Source organism: Manis javanica, chromosome 13 (genome assembly GCF_040802235.1).
Source record: "Manis javanica isolate MJ-LG chromosome 13, MJ_LKY, whole genome shotgun sequence".
NCBI classification, from domain to species: Eukaryota; Metazoa; Chordata; class Mammalia; order Pholidota; family Manidae; genus Manis; species Manis javanica.
The window spans coordinates 88,869,992-88,880,158 of NC_133168.1; the positions used below are offsets into that span (position 1 = coordinate 88,869,992).

General features: G+C 41.7%; 1 pseudogene; it reads right to left on the minus strand.

The window, feature by feature from the left end:
* Positions 1–433: 433 nt before the first annotated feature.
* Positions 434–1,367, minus strand: LOC108385809 (olfactory receptor 7D4-like; annotated as a pseudogene).
* Positions 1,368–10,167: the final 8,800 nt, after the last annotated feature.

Genomic DNA, 10,167 nt, shown 5'->3' on the forward strand with positions numbered 1-10,167 from the left:
TATACATTAGGGCAACAAGAAACATATCGGTACTATAAATTCTTTGGTTATGACTATTTTTCATTCCATTTCTTCCAGGAAAATACACCACCAAATTAAGGGATCTAACATGAATACGTGGGGGATGATTTTGGGGGAAACCATGTCAGCACTTGATAGAAGTGCTTGCCATGTAATGCGGGGAGTCTGAAGAATGGCTGTAAGGTGACCAAGGAGAGAGGTTTATGGCAAACAAACATGGAAGAACAGGAAGAAATGCCAGAGGGAGTGAGTGAGGATAGCTAATATAAAAACAAATAAAGGCAAAGCCAGAGTGGAAGTGGAAATGGAAGAAATGGAGCACATCTGTCAGGGGAGGAAAATAACTAGGATATTGAAATTTGTGACATTTGCATTTGGGCTCAAAATGCACACTTCTGAAGTCAATGACCCACTACACACAAGATGCTGTTCCGCTGAGAAGACTTCACAGGGCCCCCATCACGTCCCTGTTCCGCAGGCTGTAGATGAAGGGGTTCAGCATGAGGGTGACCACCGTGTACATCACTAAGGCAATCGAGCTCCTCTGGGGAGAATGGGTCACAGCAGCGTTGAGGTAGACCCCCAGGCCTGTCCCACAGAACAAGGAGACCACAGACAGGTGAGACCCCCAGGTGGAAAATGCTTTATACCTGCCCTAAGTCGAGGCCATCCTCACTATGGAGGAGACGATCTGAGAGTAAGAGAACAGGACTCCAGTGAGAGGAAGCACAAACAGCAGAGCCGTGGCCACGTACAAGACAATGTCATTGATGAGGGCGTCAGAGCAGGCCGCCTTGAGAACCTGAGCCAGCTCACAGAAGAGGTACGGGATTTCAGTGCCTACACAGAAGGTCAGCCACACCATCAGTATTATATGAACCAGGGAGACCCTGGAAACAGTGAACCAACACGCAAGGACCAGGAGCCCACAGAACCGGAGGTTCATGACAGCCGTGTAGTGCAGGGAGTGGAAGATGGCCACGTATCGGTCATAGGCCATCATGGTCAGGAGGAAGTTGTCCAGCCCAGCAAAAATCACAAACACACCTGAGTGAGGCAGCCTACGTAGGATATGTCCTTGCTCTGTGTCTGGATGTTCACCAGTGTCTTGGGGACGGTGGTGGAAGTGAAGCAGATGTCCACAAAGGACAGGTGGGACAGGAAGAAGTACATGGGGGTGGGAAGGTGGGGGTCGGAGCCGATGCCAGGATGATGAGCAGTTTCCCAAGCACGGTGACCAGGTACATGGACAGGAAAAGGCCAAAGACGACAGGCTGTAGTTCCGGATCCTCTGCGAGGCACAGGAGGAGGAACTGGGATACTTCTGTGCTGTTTCCTGCTTCCATGGAGGTGGGGTGTCGGCTGGGAAAGGAGGCAAAGGCAACGTTCAGTGAACAGCCCGTGGGCACCTCGGCCAGCCATCCGCCTAGGACACCACCTGCACATGGACATTCTCCACCTTCTATTGGTGCAAGTTCCAGTGATTCACTCAGGCAAATGGTAGGTCCATTTTAGAAGTAAATACTTAGCTTACTTAAAATTTAGCAGAAGTCTCTTATCTAGAACTTAGTGGTCTTAATTCTCTTTGAATCTGTGGACATAAATAAACTTCTGCTATGATATGACCTTTCCAAAAGTAATTAAGACACCTAACATAATATCTTTTTCATACCTGTAACTTCATTCAGGTTGTTCTCTATGCATTAGTATATGTGGATTCTCAAACCATCTTGATTCTATGACCTAATGCTCCCAATTATGTGACATATAACTCTCAAGACCTTCAGTTATTCTCTTTAAAACTGTGATTACTGCTTTACCTCTCTGTGAGAATTCAAATACCTTTGTGTAGAGTACTATCTCAATAATGGATATCCATTATTGATTATAAGGTATTCATCTTATGACAATTATTTTTGATAGAAGGCCGTCACAAAATACAGTACTGAGGTGTCATTTAGAGAATGCGATATAGAGTCAGACATCCAGGAGAGAACTCTGCTCCACCATGTCAATCTCCATGACACCTTGACCAAGTTATTTCATCTGTCTTAGCTGCAGAAACCTCCCCCTCCACAGTGGGAGGACAAAATATTCCCTACATTGTAAGACTGATGAGTGAATAGAATGAGATGAAGTATGTCATTGTTGTAATGTTGTTCCTGTGACATTAAGTGGATACTTCATAAATGTGAGCTCCTGTTCTTAATATCACCATAAATCAGTCTTGCATACCTGTCATTCATTGATATTCCCCTTAAACTAGGGCAGCCATTAAACATGGAATTCTGACCGGTATGCACACAAGTCTATTACCCCTTCTGAACACCATGCAGTATTCCTAGCCAGTGAAGGTCCCTACAGCTTTCTACCTCAATACCACCTTCCAGGTGGATTCTTCCAAGAGGGAGAAGCATGTGTACTACATAGATAAGAGGAAGACACAAAGGCACACAACCATTAAAATATAATAAAAGCTGTGTGTGCTCATGAGTACACACTCTTCAGTGGAGATGCATTATATTAAAAGCCAGCACAGCGGAGGAGGGAAAAGATGGTGGTGTGAGAAGTGAGGGAGAATCCTCCTCCAAAAACACATATAGCACGAAAATACAGCAAATACAACTACTCTCAAAAGAGGACATGATGACTGCAGAACAGACTGCCTACATCTGGGGAAAAGAGAACACATCACTGAAAAGTGCGAAGTATGAGGCATAAAAACATGCTGCCAAATAGCCAATGGACCAATGCCCAAATAAAAACAGAGATCAAGCAACATATGGAGAGAAACCAAAACAACTCAGCACACCAAGACCTGTGGGATTCAGTGAAGACAGTTCTAAGACAAAAGTATATTGCAATAGAGGCCTACATCAGGAAAGAAGAACAATCCCATATGAACAGTCTAAACTCACAATTAATGAAACTAGAAAAAGAAGAACAAATGATGCCCAAAGTCAAGTGAAGGAGGGACATAATAAAGATCAGAGCAGAAATAAATAAAATTAAGAACAAAACAACAGAATGAATCAATAAAACCAGGAGCTAGTTCTTCAGGAAAATAAACAAAACAGATAAAGCCCTAGCCAGATTGATCAAGAAAAAAAGAGAGTCTACATGCATAAACAGAATCAGAAATGAGAAAGGAAAAATCCCTACAGACACCATTGAAAGACAAAGAATTATTAGAGAATATTATGAAAAATAATATGCTAACAAATTCAATAACCGAGAAGAAATGACCAACTTTCTTCAAAAATACAACCTTCCAAGACTGACCGAGGAAGAAACAGTAAATTTGAACAGATCAATTACCAGCAGTGAAATTGAATTGGTAATCAAAAAACTATCAAAGAAAAAAACTTCCAGACCAGATGCCTTCACCACTGAATTTTACCAAACATTTAGAGAAGCCCTAATACCATCCTCCTTAAAGTTTCCCAAAAAGTAGAAAAAGGGTCCGTACTTCCAAACCCATTCTATCAAGCCACCATCACTCTAATACCAAAACCAGGCAAAGACACCACAAAAAATACAGACCAATATCCCTGATGAACATAGATGCAAAAATACTCAACAAAATATTAGCAAACCAAATTCAAATGTACATCAAAATGATCATCCATCATTCTCAAGTGAAATTTATTCCAGGGATGCAAGGATGGTACAATTTTTGAAAACCCACTAACATCATACACCACATTTTTAAAAAGGGGCAAAAACCACATGATCATCTCCATAAATGCTGAAAAAATGCATTTGACAAAATTACACATCCACTCATAATAAAAACTGTCCACAAATTAGATTTAGAGGGCAAGTACCTCAACATAATGAAGGTCATATATGACAAACCACAGCCAACATCAGACTTAAGATAAAAAAGCTGAAAACTTTTCCTCTAAGACTTGCAACAAGACAAGTGTGCCCACTCTCACCACTTTTATTCAACATAGCTCTGGAGGTCCTGGCCCCAGCATTCAGACAACACAAAGAAATAAAATGCATCCAGACTGGTAAGGAAGAAGTTGAACCATCGCTCTTTGCAGACTACATGATACTGTACATAAGAAACCCTAAAAAATCCACTCAAAAACTACTAGAAATAATAACCGAGTTAAGCAAGGTTGCAGTATACAAAATTAATCCACAGAAATCTGTTTCATTCCTATATACTGACGATCAACTAGCAGAAAGAGAACTAAGGAAAAAACCTCCAGTTACAATTCAATAAAAAAGGATCAAATACCTAGGAATAAACCAAACCAAGGAGGTGAAAGACCTCTATCCTGAAAATTACAAGACACTCATGAGAGAAATTAAAGAAGCCACCAATACATGAAAATACATCCCGTGGTCATGGGTACGAAGAACTCACATTGTCAAAGTGGCCAACCTGTCTAAAGCAATCTACAAATTCACTGCAATCCCTATCAAAATAACAACACCACTCTTCAACGAACTAGAGCAAATAGTTCTAAAATTCACATGGAACCACAAATGACCCCCAAATAGCCAAAAGCAATGCTGAGAAGGAAGAATAAAGCTGGGGGAATTACACTCCCCAACTTCAATCTCTACTACAAAGCCACAGTAATCAAGATAATTGGGTACTGGCACAAGAAGAGAGCTACAGATCAATGGAACAGAATACGCAGTCTAGATATAAACGCACACATATATGGCCGGTTAATATACAATAAAGGAGCCATGGGTATACAATAGGGAAATGACAGCCTCTTCAACAACTGGTGTTGAAAAACTGGACAGCTACACGTAAAAGAATGAAACTGGATCACTGTCTAACCCCATACACAAAAGTAAACTCGAAATGGATCAAACACCTGAATGTAAGTCGTGAAAACATAAAAGTCTTAGAGGACAACATAGGGAAAAATCTCCTGAATATAAACATGGGTAACTTTTTCCTGAATGCATCACCTCACACGAGGGAAACAAAAGTCAAAATGAACAAATGGGACCACATCAACCTAAAAAGCTTCTGTAAAGCAAAGGACACCATCAGCAGAACAAAAAGGCATCTACAGTAGTGGAGAATATACTCATAAATGTATTTTCTGATTGTGGGTTAACATTCAAAATACAAAAGAGTTCACAGGCCTCAACACCCAAAAAACAAAAAGCCCAATTAAAAAATGGGCAGAGAATCTGAACACTTCCCCAAAGAAGAAATACAGATGGTCAACAGGCACATGAAAACATACTCCACATCACTAATTATCAGCGAAATGAAAATTAAAACCACAGTGAGGTATCATCTCACACCAGTAAGGATGGCCAACATCCAGAAGACAAGAAACAATAAATGCTAGAAAGGATGCAGGGAAAGGGAAACCCTACAATACTCCTGGTGGGAATATAAATTAGTTCAACCATTGTGGAAAGCAATACAGAGGTTCCTGAAAAACAAAACATAGAAATGCCATTTGATTCACTATTTCCACTCTAGGAATTTACCCAAAGAACACAAGATTCCTAATTCAAAAAGACATATGCACCCTATATTTATCGCAGCACTATTTACAATAGCCAGGATATGGAAGCAACCTAAGTGTCAATCAGTGGATGAATAGATAAAGAAGAAGTGGTACATTTATACAATGGAATATTTTTCACCCATAAGAAGAAAACAAATCCTACCATTTCCAACAACATGCATGGAGGTAGAGGGTATCATGCTCAGTGAAATAAACCAGGTGGAGAAAGACAAATACCAAATGATTTTACTCATTTGTGGAGTATAACAACCAAGCAAAACTGAAGGAACAAAACAGCAGCAGACTCACAGACTCCAAGAAAGGACTAGTGGTTACCAAAGGAAAGGGTTGGAAAGGGTGGATGGAGTGGTAGGGAGAAAGGGACTAAGGGATATTATAATGTGCAGACACAATATAGGTCAGTCACGGGGAAGGCAGTAGAGCATGAAGACAAGTAAGGACTCTACAGCATCTTACTACACTGAGGGACAGTGACTGCAGTGCGATGGGGGGCGGGAGACTTGGTAATATGGGTGAAAGTTGAAGTCGCAATGTTGCCCATCTGAAATCTTCATAAGCTTATATTTCAATGACACATTAATTTTAAAAATTCCAGGTAAAATATATCAGCTGACCTTCAGAGGGGAAACACAGAGAAAGCTGAAGAAAGCTTTCATTTCAGAGCCTGCAACTGAAATCTTCTCCTGAAAATATTCAACCTTGAGTTTTGCCAAGAAAGCAACAGTGGTGGCCTTATACAAATCTACCATGAATATATTTTATGAGCCTTTAAAAGGGAAAACTGCTTTCGGTTGGAATCTCACTCTTATGAACACCTACCACCACCAAAATTAGGAACAAACTTTGTATTTTGAACAAAAAAAACCACACCTAAGTGCATGTAAGTGATTGATTGACAATTAAAAATATTCAAAGCCTCTACAAATAAAATATTCTTTAGAAATCAATGGCAAAATTGAGATGAAAGAAATGTTTATAAGCACCATGATAGAAAATGGTCAGCATTATTAATGTATAAAGAATGCAAGTAATTAAAGAAAAATATCTTTGAAGACCACTTCGGTACAGGGAAGCAGATGGGAAGTGCTTCTACTAAATATGAATTATGGAGCTGTGAGAGGAAGGGTAGGTAATTGTTCATCAGGAGAGGTAGGGAATTCGCAAGTATTTGGGCTGAGAGCACAGAATTCACAGTTGCTCCATGGGTAGTAAGCTTGGAAATGGAAGGGATTTGAGGGGCCACGGAGATGTTGAATGGAGTGTGGGGATCAGGACGGACACCACGTGTGGTACTCACTCGTAGAGCATCCTGCACAATTCCCTGATGTGTCTCTCATGTTGACAATTTTATGTTTATTTGTGGGTCACAGGTCATGAACGGTTTTCTTCGCCATTGTCTTTCCACTGCCTTCCACGTTGCCTCGCTGCTTATGGTTGGTGCTCAACATGAGCATATCTTAGATGTCTATTAAAGACTGAAACCAAAAGTGCCAACTATAACACACAAGAACATCTTCAGGCTCATCATATGCATGAATGTAAACACAAAATAAAAGATTAAATCAAGTCATTCATTTCTACTTTAAAAGAATAATATATCTTAAACAAGTAGTACCTATTCTAGGAATGAGAAACTGGGTTAACATAGGATGCTTGCTAAAATAATTCACCACAAAAATAGGGAAATGAAGAGAAATCATAACCATAATCACAACAGAAAATGCATTGAGAAAATGTAGCACTCATAAGTGTGCTTAGCAGCCACGGTGCAGGGTCTGGATAAATGAGGAAACCAAAAGCCATTTCTTGATTGTTTTAAAGAATGGTTGTTTTAAAACGGAAGGCAAAAGAATAATCTACATTTAAACACTTAAATGATAACATCAAATTCATGAACAGGCAAAGTCTGTCTACAACAAGTTCAATCATTTGATAGTCTCCTGAAGTTTAAAGAGATTCTGAAGATAAGAAAAGGAAATTAGCCCGATTACTGAACATCAGAAATTATTATATTATTTGTAGGTGATATTGTGGATGCCTAAATGGAACAACAATCAATACAGAACTATTAAGTGCTATCAGGAAATCAAATATGCAAAAAACAGTGATGGATATAGCAGGAAAATCCAATCACATAAAAAACAAAATAGATAATACCTCGTGCATAATAGCTCTCCAGTGAGTAGTCAATGAATGAACAACTGGACCCAGGATATCAAACAAAAACTTATAATTCATGGAAAACAGTTAAGAAGGGGTGGAGACTCTTTGGAAAATAAGTCTTAGTGGAGAGCGGTACAAGGTTCCAAGAGGGCAGACTAGGAATCAGAGCAGGAGCTGGAGAAGACGGCTTTACACACAAACCAAGCCATCTGCAAATACAGGGACTGCACCTTTGCAGACTAATGAACATGCTATGGTGCCAGTGTCATTTCTTCTAGAGGCAAAGCCCTATACTCACGTTCTCTCCTCATTTCCTTCTTACTCCACCAGCGCTCAGTGGGACACAGTGACACTAGGCAAAGGTTATCAGTGCAGCTTTCTGCTTTCTGTCCACGGGAACCCTTTGGGTGTCACATCGGCTGGGACCAGAGAATTATAGGACAGAGGCACCTGGGACATGTTATCGTCGCAAGGGTTGAATTCTCAGAGCTCCTCATGAAATAAATCGTATTGCCTTTTCTCTCCACAAAATTCAGCTTCTTTGGGTGCAGCATGCATAATGGGAAAGTTTCAGCCAATGTTGTGCCTGCGTCAGTAATCGTACAAGGATAAAAAGGTGTTTTCTCCAAGGAGAAGTTCTTTCTTTGGTTTGAATTATGATGACAAGTTACCGCCTAAGGATTTTTTACTTTCTGCAAGAACCAAAACCTGGGACCAACTTTCTCTGATATTGTTCCCTTGAAGGACCTCTTGGGAATTTCAATGATCTCTCGGTGTCCACTGTGTCATGGAGCCCTTTCTGAAGTGGTGAATCGTCTTGCTTCTGTTGAAATGACTAATCAAATGAGAATGAAAAAGAGCCCTTCACATCTCTGGTGACACAGAGGCACTGTTTGTGTTGGGTGGGTTCCGTGCATCACCTCTAAATAGACAGGCAGGGGCGGGACAACCCAGGGAGAGTAAGCGGAACAGTGTTGAGGAAGCGGTCAGTGACAAATATAAATAACAAATGAAATGGAGGGATGGAGGAGGGTAGACGTAAGATAAAGTCTAAACGGTGTATATAGTATATGCTTAGTTAAAAATGCTTTTAATGGAAAATATGGAACATGTTCAATTCCAAAGAGGATAATCATATTTAGTGTAGGCATTGAATGCACAGTTCATTCCAGCCAAGTAATTCACAGGTTCAGTATACGCTGTAAATCAGTGACCGTCACAACGTGTTGTCTCTCCAGTTTATAGAGCCATTGGGTCCTGAAATCCAGAGTTAGAAGCAGAACTGGCCCTCTAATGTCACTCCCAGTGAGCCACTGGGAAGTTTGTGCTTCAGGTTCCACCACTCCGGCGTCTGCATATTTAGAGGTCTGGATTTTAAAAGCTAACATGTCCAGAGACATGGCAAAAGTCCCACTGACCTTCAGGCTGTGCTGCTGCCTGCCACTTCACGTCCCTCCTGCCAAGAAGAGGAGTCACCGCCTGGAAGGGTAGTTGGCCCTGCTCATCGTGTCCTTGTGTGACCGTGCAGTGGCCCTGCCATGGTGGATACAGGGGGCTGTCACTCAGGCTCCCACAGCATGAAGTCTAAGTGGTGTGTCCTTGGGTGGGGCAGCTTCCTTTAGCATAGAGCAATTCTCTAGGAGGATCAAGGCTGAGGGCTGTCACCTGGTGGCACTCCCTGCACCTGGAAGAATAATCCTTTAACTCTGGTGGGAGAAGTGGGCAACCCCTCAAGTGACTTACTACAGTCCACCCCTCCAGCCATCTGGATCAAGACCTGTAACAGCACGTGCAGTGTCCCATGAGCGCTCATCAGTGATGTGTGAGCTTAAGGAGCTGGGATGGACTTTTCTTGAGAACTGAGTGCCACACTCACTATTCAAGGATTAGGAGCAAGGCTCAGCCCGGCTCCATCTGTCCTTCTGACCTCCTTCTGTGTAAACCCAATTCTCTCTCCCACTTCTACCAGAAGGACAGAATGTCAGAGCAACGTGAGCCATTATCCCGTGGAAATCATTAGTGCAATGCTTCACAGGTACATCAAACTGAACCTTTCCAAGAACAAACTCTGTGTTTTCCCTTTGCTTCTCTACTTCCCTTCCTTCTTTCCAAAATCCTCTTGCCCATCTTATGCACCAGCCATGTCTGCTGTAATTATTTCAGTGGAAGCTGTGACCAGCTTTGCACAGCTGCAGCTGGACAGCCGGTTGCCACAGGCCCAAGCCATATACCTGCTGCTTCCCACTCTTAAGCTTCCCTAATCATACCACAAGGGCTGCCTGAGAGAATCTGTTCTGTACTGGTAAACATGTGGATGTAACCCTCGAGGACCACCCTGGCCATTGGAAGACAAAACCTGATGTCTTGCATCCACTGAGTGGTAAGTTCTGGGGCACATGTCATAATGCCCCTCAGAAAGGTTTTGGTGGAACTGAGCACCAGATATCCATTGGGGGATCAA